Raw genomic sequence first — 12,372 nt, 5'->3', positions numbered from 1 at the left:
ACCGCGTCGCCGCGCTGCCTCCTCATACCAGCGCCTCTCTGCCTTCGCTGCCTCCAACTCCGCCTTGGGACGGCGATATTTCCCTGGCTGAGCCCAGGGTCCTTTGCCGTCCAGGATCTCTTCCCAAGTCCACGAGTCCTGTGTCCTCGGTCTCTGCTGCTGTCTGTTCCCACTCTGCTTGATCCTTTTTTAAGGTGGGTGTTTCTGTAATGGTCGTCATAGTCGTTCTCCTCCTCAGACGAGGAGGAGCATGGATCGGACCAACACGCAGAGTGGGTAGTGCTCATGATCATTTATTAAAACGAAACTGAACACTAACACGAAACAAAATAACAAAAATGAGTACAACCGACAACAGTCCCGTGTGGCACGAATACAAACACGGAAACAAACACCCACAAAACACACGTGAAACCCCGGCTGCCTTAGTATGATTCTCAATCAGGGACAACGATTGACAGCTGCCTCTGATTGAGAATCATACCAGGCCGAACACAAAATCCCAACATAGAAAATCACACATAGACAAACCCACCCAACTCACGCCCTGACCAACTATATAAATACAAGACAAAAGAAAACAGGTCAGGAACGTGACACCATGACTGTATTTGTTAGTGACAGAGACATGGTTGTTGAATTGTGACCGACCGCCTTGATTCAGTCATATGTAGCAAAATTTACAATGGTGTTTTTTACATTGGATAAAAGCAGAGACAGAGAGCAACAACATGGTATATCATGCACTGTATTTGAGGAACAATGGGGAAGTAATTATGCTTTGAAAGTTCATAAACTTGCAAGCCCACTTTTGAGAAAATGGCCCTTGAATATTTTGGTACACCTACTGGAGAGTTCTTCTTTGTCTACACCCATTCAGCATTGTTCACACCCTCTTAAGTAAGTAATGTCATCTAAAACAATAATCTGTTTCCATTACGTGGAACTGTGTCCAGAATTGAAGTAGATTCAAGTAAATGTTTTTAGTACCAAATATTGAGCTGATAAGTCAGCACCAACATTTTGAAGGTCCTAGCAGATTTTCTAAACAACAGGTTTCATATTTGACTACTTGATGTCCTAGGGACAGTTAGTACAGAACTGTTTGTCATTGTAACATGCCAAAAAGATTAAGATTACAAGAGAGGGGCTCTGGGATTTAAATAAAATAAAATGTTATTTGTCACATACAAATTGTTAGCAGATGTTAATGCGAGTGAAGTGAAATGCTTGTGGTTCTGGTTCAGACAGTGCAGTAATATCTAACAGGTAATCTAACAACTACCCAATACACAAAAATCTAAAAGGGGTGAATGAGACTATGTACATAGAAATATATGGATGAGCGATGGCCGAGCGGTATAGGCAAGTTGCAATAAATGGATATGTGATATGAGTAATGTAAGATATGTAAACATTATTAAAGTGGCATTATTTAAAGTGGCATTGTTTAAAGTGACTAGTGATCCATTTGTTAGAGTGACCAGTGACAGGGTCTCCATGTAGGCAGCAGCCTTGAGATAGAAGCTGTTCTTCAGTCTCTCTGTCCCAGCTTTGATTCACCTGTACTGACCTCGCCTTCTGTATGGTAGTGGTGTGAACAGGCAGTGGCTCGGGTGGTTGTTGTCTTTGAAGATCTTTTTTGCCTTCCTGTGACATCGGGTGCTATAGGTATCATGGAGGGCAGGTAATTTGCCCCCAGTGATGTGTTGTGCAGACCGCACCACCTTCTGGAGAGCCTTGCGGTTGAGGGCGAAGCAGTTGCCATACCAGGCTGTGATACAGCCCGACAGGATGCTCTCGATTGTGGATCTATAAAAGTTAGTCAGGGTTTTGGGTGACAAGCCAAATTTCTTCTGCCTCCTGAAGTTGAAGAGGCACTGTTGCACCTTCTTCACCACACTGCCTGTGTGGGTGGACCATTTCAATTTGCGTTGATGTGTACGCAGATTAACTTAACTTTCCACTTTCTCCTCTGCTGTCCCTTCGATGTGGATAGGGGGGTGCTCCCTCTGCTGTTTCCTGAAGTCCACGATCATCTCCTTTGTTTTGTTGACGTTGAGTGAGAGGTTGTTTTCCTGACACCACACTCCGAGTGCCCTCACCTACTCCCTATAGGCTGTCTCATTGTTGTTGGTGATCAAGACCACTACTGTTGTGTCGTCTGCAAACTTGATGATTGAGTTGGAGGCATGCATGGCCACGCAGCATTCTGACATAGGTATTCCTCTTGTCCAGATGGGATAGGGCAGTGTGATGGTGACTGCATCATCTGTGGACCTGTTGGGGCGATATGCAAACTGAAGTGGGTCTAGGGTGGCCAGTAAGGTGGAGGTGATATGATATCCTTAACTAGTCTCTCAAAGCACTTCATGATGACAGAAGTGTTAGCTCTTGTTAGCGGGCCGCAACGGTGGAACTGTATTATCCTCAAAGCGGGCAAAGAAGGTGTTTAGTTTGTCTGGAAGTGTGACGTCGGTGTCCATGATGTGGCTGGTTTTCTTTTTGTTGTCCGTGATTTCTTGTAGACCCTGCCACATAAGTCTCGTGTCTGAGCCGTTTTTTGTCCCTGTACCAGCATTTCACTTGTTTGATTAACTTGCGGAGGGAATAACTACACTGTTTTATATTCAGCCATATTCCAAGACCATTCTCCATGGATAAATGCTGTGGTTAGCACTTTTAGTTTTGCAGCGAATGCCACCATCCATCCACGGTTTCTGGTTAGGGTAGGTTTTAATAGACACAGTGGGTACAAGATCTCCAATGAAGTTCCTTATAAATTCACTCACCGAGTCAGTTTACTTCAGTAGGTGCCTATTCAGCTTTACAGGAAAGCGTATCATCTGATGTGTCTGGGGTTTAATTCTGTATACATATGGTTTTATTAAGACTTCCTGCCCAAGATGCAGTAAACGCAATTAATGATTAAGAATTTTCTAAGTACATGTTTATTTTCTTTCTTCCAGGACTGATGAAATGTCCGCTACCAAGTTTTTTATCAATGATTCTGTATCTCTTCCTTTGAAACGCTTTCTGAGGCAGGTGCCTTGGCAGTTAGTATAAAGGTACACAAATCCGACTGTTAAAGGAGCCCCAAATTAAGTAAGGCCTGGCCATTTTGTTTGTTTTTACCTGTTGTTGAATGTTTGTTAGTGGTGTTAATACTGATTTGTTGTGTGTTTTTATTTTATTTTTGGTTTTAGTGGATTTTCACAGTTTAGAAAGGATGCACCTTAAAGGGCACACAAAGGAACTTTTCTGAAGTATCTATTGTCAGAGTTTTGGTTGCACACAAAATATTCTCTTGATATTCTCTGAAGAACCCAATGTAAACCTGATACACAAAATACTATCTGAGGTACAGGGAAAGAAACACTCACTTAATGGGGTTGAATGACCTCTGACCTCTGTTTTGACTTTCTGGTGAGGCCTGATCACCCTAGGCTATGTTAACACTAGTCATTTAGGATGGAGTCAGTCCTAGATGTGATTCCGAACAAGAGAAGGAGAGAGAGAGCGCTGCCCCTGAATGAGGGACACATGTCTCTAGTCTATTTTACCATTACCTTATGGGATACCATTTAAAAAATATATATATATTTAACCAGGTAAACTAGTTGAGAACAAGTTCTCATTTACAACTGCGACCTGGCCAAGATGAAGCACAACAGTGCGACAGAAACAACAACACAGAGTTACACATGGAATAAACAAGCGTACAGTCAATAACACAATAGAAAATGCAAATGGCATGAGGAGGTAAGGTAATAAATAGGCCATAGTAGCAAAGTGATTACAATTTAGCAGATTAATGCAACCACTGTGTCAGATTTAAAAAAAACTTTACGGAAAAAGCACACCATGCTATAATCTGAGTACAGCGCTCAGAGACCAAAACAACCCAAACAGATATCCGCCATGTTGTGTAGTCAACAGAAGTCAGAAATTGCATTATAAATATTTACTTACCTTTGATGATCTTCATCAGAATGCACTCCCAGGAATCCCAGTTCCACAATAAATGTTTGTTTTGTTCGATAATGTCCATAATTTATGTCCAAATACCTCCTTTTTGTTTGCCCGTTTAGCCCAGTAATCAAAATTCATGAGGCGCGATCACTAGGTGCAGACGAAAAGTCAAAAAGTTCCGTTACAGTCCGTAGAAACATGTCAAATGATGTATAGAATCAATCTTTAGGATGTTTTTCATTAGCCCCCACGTCACAGTAGAAGCCTCAAACAAGGTTCTAAAGACTGTTGACATCTAGTGGAAGCCTTAGGAAGTGCAATATGACCCCATAGACACTGTGTATTTGATAGGCCATGAGTTGAAAAACTACAAACCTCAGATTTCCCACTTCCTGTTTGGATTTTCTCTCAGGTTTTTGCCTGCCATATGAGTTCTGTTATACTCACAGACATCATTCAAACCGTTTTAGAAACTTCAGAGTGTTTTCTATCCAAATCTACTAATTATATGTATATTCTAGCTTTTATGGCTGAGTAGCAGGCAGTTTAATTTGGGCATGGTTTTCATCCAAAATTCCCATTGCTGCCCCCTACCCTAGTGAAGTTAAGTACATTTAAATGTGCAGAATTTCCATGACATGCCTTTCACTGAGGAGTGGCATCCGTCTGGCCACCCTACCATGAATGCCTGATTGGTGGAGTGCTGCAGAGATGGTTGTCCTTCTGGAAGGTTCTCCCATCTCCACAGAGGAAATCTGGAGCTCTGTCAGAGTGAACATCGGGTTCTTGGTCACCTCCCTGACCAAGGCCTTTCTCCCCCGATTGCTCAGTTTGGCCGGGCGGCTACCTCTAGGAAGAGTCTTGGTGGTTCTAAACTTCTTCCATTTAAGAATGATGGATGCCACTGTGTTCTTGGGGACCTTCAATGCTGGATAATTTTTTTGGTACCCTTCCCCAGATCTGTGCCTCGACACAATCCTGTCTCGGAGCTCTACGGACAATTCCTTCGATCTCATGGCTTGGTTTTTGCTCTGACATGCACTGTCGACAGTGGGACCTTATATAGACAGGTGTGTGCCTTTCCAAATCATGTCCAATCAATTCAATTTACCACAGGTGGACTCCAAGTTGTAGAGACATCTCAGGGATGATCAATGGAAACAGGATGCACCTGAGCTCAATTTCAAGTCTCATACATTTGCAAAACATTGTCATTATGGGGTATTGTGTGGAGATTCATGAGGAAAAAAATATTTCATACATTTTAGTTACTAATTTAGTATAAGGCTGTAACGTAACAAAATGTGGAAAAAGGGAAGGGGTCTGAATATTTTCCGAAGGCACTGTATGCTGTATATATATTTTTTTTACGGCAGAATCCCAAAATATCACGCATGATTCATAGAGCCACCTTTCTCAACTCCTGGCTTTGGAATTTGTATTTTATTAGGATCCCCATTATCTGTTGCATAAGCAGCAGCTACTCTTCCTGTGGTCCACACAAAACATGAAACATAATACAGAATGATATAATAGAGAACATCAACAGACAAGAACAGCTCAAGCACAGAACTACATACATTTTTAAAAAGGCACACGTAGCCTACATACCAATACATACACACAAACTAACTAAAACTGCAACACTGCTGGTTTTCATTCTTCCCCTTTAATCTGGAAACTAGGTGAGTGGCCTCTCTGTGGTCAATCAGTGACATGTAATCAATCAATTAATAAGGAGAAAAAATCTGCAGTATTGCAAAAGACCTGGATCAGATTTGAAGGTTTTTATTCAAAAAGGCTGGTACATGGTGAATATCATCCCCGTTGACAACCACCCCAGGCTGTTCTGGGATCTGTTGTCCCTGTGTAGGGGATCAGAACGGAGCTGGAATGCTGTTAGGAGGAACGGTCTGCGTTAATGGTTTGTCTTCATCTGTCATGCTCACCTCAGATGCTGCAGAGACAGCTTGGAGTCATTTGTAGTGGTGGACTGGAGTGGCTGGGATGCTTTACTTTAGAAAACGTACAGCAGCATTGTTATATTTATGATATGCAGATCCCTCTCTCTTTCTCCGTCTACACACACATGTTGATCTGAGAACACTCAACAGTGTGTGTGTGTGTTCTCTGTGAGGTTCATCGCTTCCTGGTAGCACGCTGTCCTGACACACACTGTAGCCTCTGGAGCCTCCTGACCAGCTGTCCCCTTGCACCCTTTGCACCACTCGACCCTCTAACTGCTTCCCCAGAGCAGAGCTGCAGTGAGTTTCTCCCAGTGGTTTACTTGTGTTAATCACCCGGTGAAGAACAGAGGGAGCCCCGAATACAGAGAGTGTAACACTATAGCAGATCAGCCAGCTAGCAAAACAAACACACATCAATCACAATCTCTCTGTCTTTCGCTCTCTCTCTCTCCATCTCTCTCTTTCTCTTTCTCTCTCTTGACTCAGTTTCTGAATCTCTGTATGACTCTCTAACATGTATTTTCCTAACATTGTCTCTAAAACCCTCTCTCTCAACAATATCAACTCAATTCAAGGGGCTTTATTGGCATGGGAAACATATGTTAACATTGCCAAAGCATGTGAAGTAGATCATTTACAAAAGTGAAATAAACTATAAAAATGAACAGGTAACATTACACTCACAGAAGTTCCAAAAGAATAAAGACAATACACATGTCATATTATGTATATATACAGTGTTGTAACGATGTACAAATGGTTAAAGTACAAAAGGGAAAATAAGTAAACATGAATATGGGTTGTATTTACGATATCTCTCACACCCTCTCTCTCAACAATACCCTCTCTCTCAATAATATCTCAATCACCCTCTCTCTCAATAATATCTCAATCACCCTCTCTCTCTCAATAATATTTCTACCTCTCTCAATAATATCTCAATCCCCCTCTTTCTCTCAATAATATCTCTATCACCCTCTCTCTCTCAATAATATCTCAATCACCCTCTCTCTCTCAATAATATCTCTATCTCTCTCAATAATATCTCTATCACCCTCTCTCTCAATAATATCTCTATCACCCTCTCTCTCTCAATAATATCTCTATCACCCTCTCTCTCTCAATAATATCTCTACCTCTCTCAATAATATCTCTATCACCCTCTCTCTCTCAATAATATCTCTACCTCTCTCAATAATATCTCTATCACCCTCTCTCTCTCAATAATATTTCTACCTCTCTCAATAATATCTCTATCACCCTCTCTCTCAATAATATCTCCATCACCCTCTCTCTCAATAATATCAATTCAATTCAAGGGGCTTTATTGGCATGGGAAACATATGTTAACATTGCCAAAGCAAGTGAAGTAGATAATATACAAAAGTGAAATAAACTATAAAAATGAACAGTAAACATTACACTCACAGAAGTTCCAAAAGAATAAAGACATTACAAATGTTATATTATGTCTATATACAGTGTTGTAACGATGTAGAAATGGATAAAGTACAAAAGGGAAAATAAATAAGCATAAATATGGGTTGCATTTACAATGGTGTTTGTTCTTCACTGGTTGCCCTTTTCTTGTGGCAACAGGTCACAAATCTTGCTGCTGTGATGGCACACTGTGGTATTTCACCCAGTAGATATAGGAGTTTAACAAAATCGGGTTTGTTTTCGAATTCTTTGTGGATCTGTGTAATCTGAGGGAAATATGAGTCTCTAATATGGTCATACATTGGGCATGAGATTAGGAAGTGCAGCTCAGTTTCCACCTCATTTTGTGGGCAGTGTGCACATAGCCTGTCTTCTCTTGAGAGCCAGGTCTGCCTACGGCGGCCTTTCTCAATAGCAAGGCTATGCTCACTGAGTCTGTACATAGTCAAAGCTTTCCTTAAGTTTGGGTCAGTCACAGTGGTCAGGTATTCTGCCACTGTGTACTCTCTGTTTAGGGCCAAATAGCATTCTAGTTCGCTCTGTTTTTTTATCTCTAAAACCCTCTCTCTCAACAATATCTCTATCACCCTCTCTCTCAACAATATCTCTAAAACCCTCTCTCTCAACAATATCTCTAAAACTCTATCTCAATAATATCTCTACCTCTCTCAATAATATCTCTACCTCTCTCTCTTTCAATAATATCTCTATCACCCGCTCTCTCAATAATATCAATTCAATTCAATTCAATTCAATTCAAGGGGCTTTATTGGCATGGGAAACATGTGTTAACATTGCCAAAGCAAGTGAGGTAGATAATATACAAAAGTGAAATAAACAATACAAATTAACAGTAAACATTACACATACAGAAGTTTCAAAACAAAAAAGACATTACAAATGTCATATTATATATATACATATATACATATCTCTACCTCTCTCAATAATATCTCTACCTCTCTCAATAATATCTCTACCTCTCTCTTTTTCAATGATGTCTCTATCTCTCTCAATAATATCTCTAACTCTATTTGTTCAATAATATCTCTACCACCCTCTCTCTCAATAATATCTCTAGCTCTCTCTCATTTAATAATATATCTATTTATCTCTCTCTCTCTCTCTCTCTCTCTCTCTCTCTCTCTCTCTCTCTCTCTCTCTCTCTCTCTCTCTCTCTCTCTCTCTCTCTCTCTCTCTCTCTCTCTCTCTCTCTCTCTCTCTCTCTCTCTCTCTTTCCTCTCTCTTTCTCCCATTGTGTGGCAATGGCCTTGAGAGTATTTCAAGACGCCCTTCATCATTCTTCACATCTTTGTCTCAGTTGGAATATTGTTCCACCACATCTTACACGCAGCTTCTCAAACCAAAGACGAGAAAAACATGCCACAGAGTCTGCCTTTTGTCATCATGCCTCGGCTAAAATAATAGAGATCATTTCACACGTGGAACCTCTTAAAATCAGGGAAAATATTTTTTTTTTTTTCAGAGATGGGATCTCTATTTCATCTCCCTGTCAGTTAGTGTGTAGGCGTATAGCATTTTAAATGTTAATATTGCATTATTTACAGGTAAGATTTTGACTTAAAGGTTATTGGCAGATGAGATGGGCAAGTAAAGTGGATCTTTGAAGAGGCTTGATTTACATGTACCCAGATGTCCCCAACACCAAATCCGTTGTTTTTAAAACCTCTTGAGTGCCTTAAGCACCACTTGTTAGTGAAAGCCAAATGATACGCAACACACACCAGCAACTGCGATCCTCAACGCAACATAAAAACGTGCAGAGCCCAGTGATTCTTTGCAATTCACTGTACGCCTCGCAACATGTTTGGCTTATTTTCATATTCACAGTGTGTTTCCTCACCGCATGGCAACAACAAAAACAATCCATCGTTGCCTGAGTGAAATCTTTGGCCTCCAACTTGTTTTGGTTGTTTGTCACTTGGAGTGCTGACATGCTCACAATGTCTTTTTGTTTTCACAGGGTTAGGTTGTAATACAGGATCAGAGGTCATTATCACACCTACCATCAACTGGGATCTTCAACACAACATAAATAACATGTGTAGAGACCAGTGATTACCCAGCAACGAATTTACAGCCATCAACAAACTTCTGTCCGGCACATCTAATGTGCTTCTTTTGTGTCTAAACTAGAGATCAACTAGGACCATTGGCTGGTATTGCTCTCTCTTTGAACAGGTTGTGTCCTGCTTGTTGAGGTTTCCCTTCATGTTGACGCGCTGTCTTCTGTGAATCATCATGTTCTGTGCCACTGTCCAATCACCGCCAGCTACACCGAACAACAACATCAGTGTTCAACCACACTTAAACATGGGAGAAGTCAGAGAGCTCACCTCTAAAACAATGCTTTGATACCTAGAGGTGAGTGATTGTCCATACTACGGATACTGTGGATTCTGTATATGGCTTTAGTATGGTGTGTGTCTTATTTGGCTTTGCCCATAAACGTGTTACGTAAAGTATTGTTGTAGCTGCTTTAGCTATCATCAAGGCCTTCCTCTGTTTGACTAACGTGTCTTGTAGTCAGTAGACATGAATATGTTCTCTGATGTAATCGTGCAGGATATTGTACTATTGTGATTTGTGATGGTGGTGTGATTTCTGTTCCGCCTTGATGAGCTTGTACTGTTCTGCCATTGTGTGGACTCTCCATACTCTCTGCTATTCATACGTGTGTGTGATTGTATGCATGCCTGTGTACACGGGTTGATGTGTATGTGCTTGTCCAACTGCATGTGCTTTAGCATGTATAGTGTGTGTGTGTGTGCTTAATCGTGTCTTGTGTGTATGAATGTGTGTGTGCGATTACTTAAGCATGTCTTGTGTGTAGGGGGTGTGTGTGTGTGTCTGATCTAGACTTGTCTGAATCTTCCCTCCATGTGTTAGCGGTGGACGTGTAATGAGGTTATATATCACTGAGAGGCTGGAGGCTTTCAGCAGGGAGCACCCACCCACCCACCTACCCACACACTCACACAATCAGAAACACATTGGGCTTCTCTCCCTCTCCCAAATCCAGTGCTTCTTCCTCACAATCCCAGCAGCACTGACTAGAGTACTGTTTTCCCCACACAACCGTCCAGAAAAGATCTGCTGATTGCCTGAGTGAAATCTTTGGCCTCCAACTTGTTTTGGTTGTTTGTCACTTGGAGTGCTGACATGCTCATGATGACGTATGTTTGCGCAGGGTTAGGTTGCAATACAGTATCATACGTCATCAGTGTATTTGGACTCGTTGTGGTATGGCATTCCTCCACTTAATGTCACAACAGATCACTAAACAAACAATATTTTTCTGTGAAAGGACCCCAGTGTTTCACTCACACGTTTTACCGTAACACAGATTCAAGACAGGGATGCAAATTTAGCGATGTAAGTCAAACATCTCACCAGATATGGATCACTGGTGTCTGTGAGTGAGGAGGTGTGTTTCTGGTTTTTAGGTGCATTAGTCACGCTTAGGACTGAAGAATAATACACAGGAAATGACTGACCCAGTTACCTGCAACAGAGAGAGAAAGAGACAGGATACTACTGTTTATGGCCTTGTTAAGATGACCATTGTTCATGGTCCGGACTGCCGTCTCGACCATCTCGAATCCCACCGTACCTTCTACGCTATGCAATCCGGTTTCCGAGCTGGTCATGGGTGCACCTCAGCCACGCTCAAGGTCCTAAATGATATCATAACCGCCATCGATTTAAAAAAAAGTACTGTGCAGCCATTCGACTCTCAATCACCGTATTCTTATCGGCAGACTCAACAGCCTTGGTTTCTCTGATGACTGCCTCACCTGGTTCACTAACTACTTCTCAGATAGAGTTCAGTGTGTCAAATCGGAGAGCCTGTTGTCCGGACCTCTGGCAGTCTCTATGGGGGTGACACAGGGTTCAATTCTCGGGCCGACTCTTTTCTCTGTATATATCTCTTGCTGCGGATGATTCTTTGATCCACCTCTACGCAGACGACACCATTGCGCATACATCTTGCTCTTCTTTGGACACTGTGTTAACAAACCTCCAAACGAGCTTCAATGACATACAACACTCCTTCCGTGGCCTCCACCTGCTCTTAAACGCTAGTAAAACTAAGTGCATGCTCTTCAACCGATCGCTACCCGCACACGGCCTGCCCGCCCGTCCAGCATCACTACACTGGACAGTTCTGACTTAGAATATGTGGACAACTATAAATACCTAGGTGTCTGGTTAGACTGTAAACTCTCCTTCCAGACTTGTATTAAGCATCTCCAATCCAAAATGAAATCTAGAAACGGCTTCCTATTTCGCAACAAAGCCTCCTTCACTCATGCTGCCAAACATACCCTCGTAAAACTGACTACCCTGCCGATCCTTGACTTCAGCGATGTCATTTACAAAATAGCCTCCAACACTCTACTCAGCAAATTGGATGTAGTCTATCACAGTGCCATCCATTTTGTCACCAAAGCCCTATATACTACCCACCACTGCGACGTGTATGCTCTCGTTGGCTGGTCCTCGCTACATATTCGTCGCGAAACCCACTGGCTCTAGGTCATCTATAAGTCTTTGCTAGGTAAAGCTCCGCCTTATCTCAGCTCACTGGTCACCATAGCAACACCCACCCGTAGCACGCCCTCCAGCAGGTATATTTCACTGGTCATCCCCAAAGCCAACACCTGCTTTGGCTGCCTATCCTTCCAGTTCTCTGCTGCCAGTGACTGGAACGAATTGCAAAAATCACTGAAGTTGGAGTCTTATATCTCCCTCACTAACTTCAAGCATCGGCTGTCAGAGCAGCTTACCGATCGCTGCAGCTGTGCCGAATCGATGTGCAGGGGTACGAGGTAATTTAGGTAGATATAGATATATAAGGTAGGGCTAAAGTAACTAGGCAACAGGATAGATAATAAACAGTAGCAGTAGTATATTTGATGAGTCAAAATACTTAATGTGAAAAGGGTCAATGCAGATAGTCCGGGTAGCT

This window comes from Salvelinus alpinus, chromosome 20 (genome assembly GCF_045679555.1).
Source record: "Salvelinus alpinus chromosome 20, SLU_Salpinus.1, whole genome shotgun sequence".
Taxonomy (NCBI): Eukaryota; Metazoa; Chordata; class Actinopteri; order Salmoniformes; family Salmonidae; genus Salvelinus; species Salvelinus alpinus.
The sequence above is the reverse complement of the archived record's forward strand: the minus strand, read 5'-3'. Positions refer to the sequence as shown.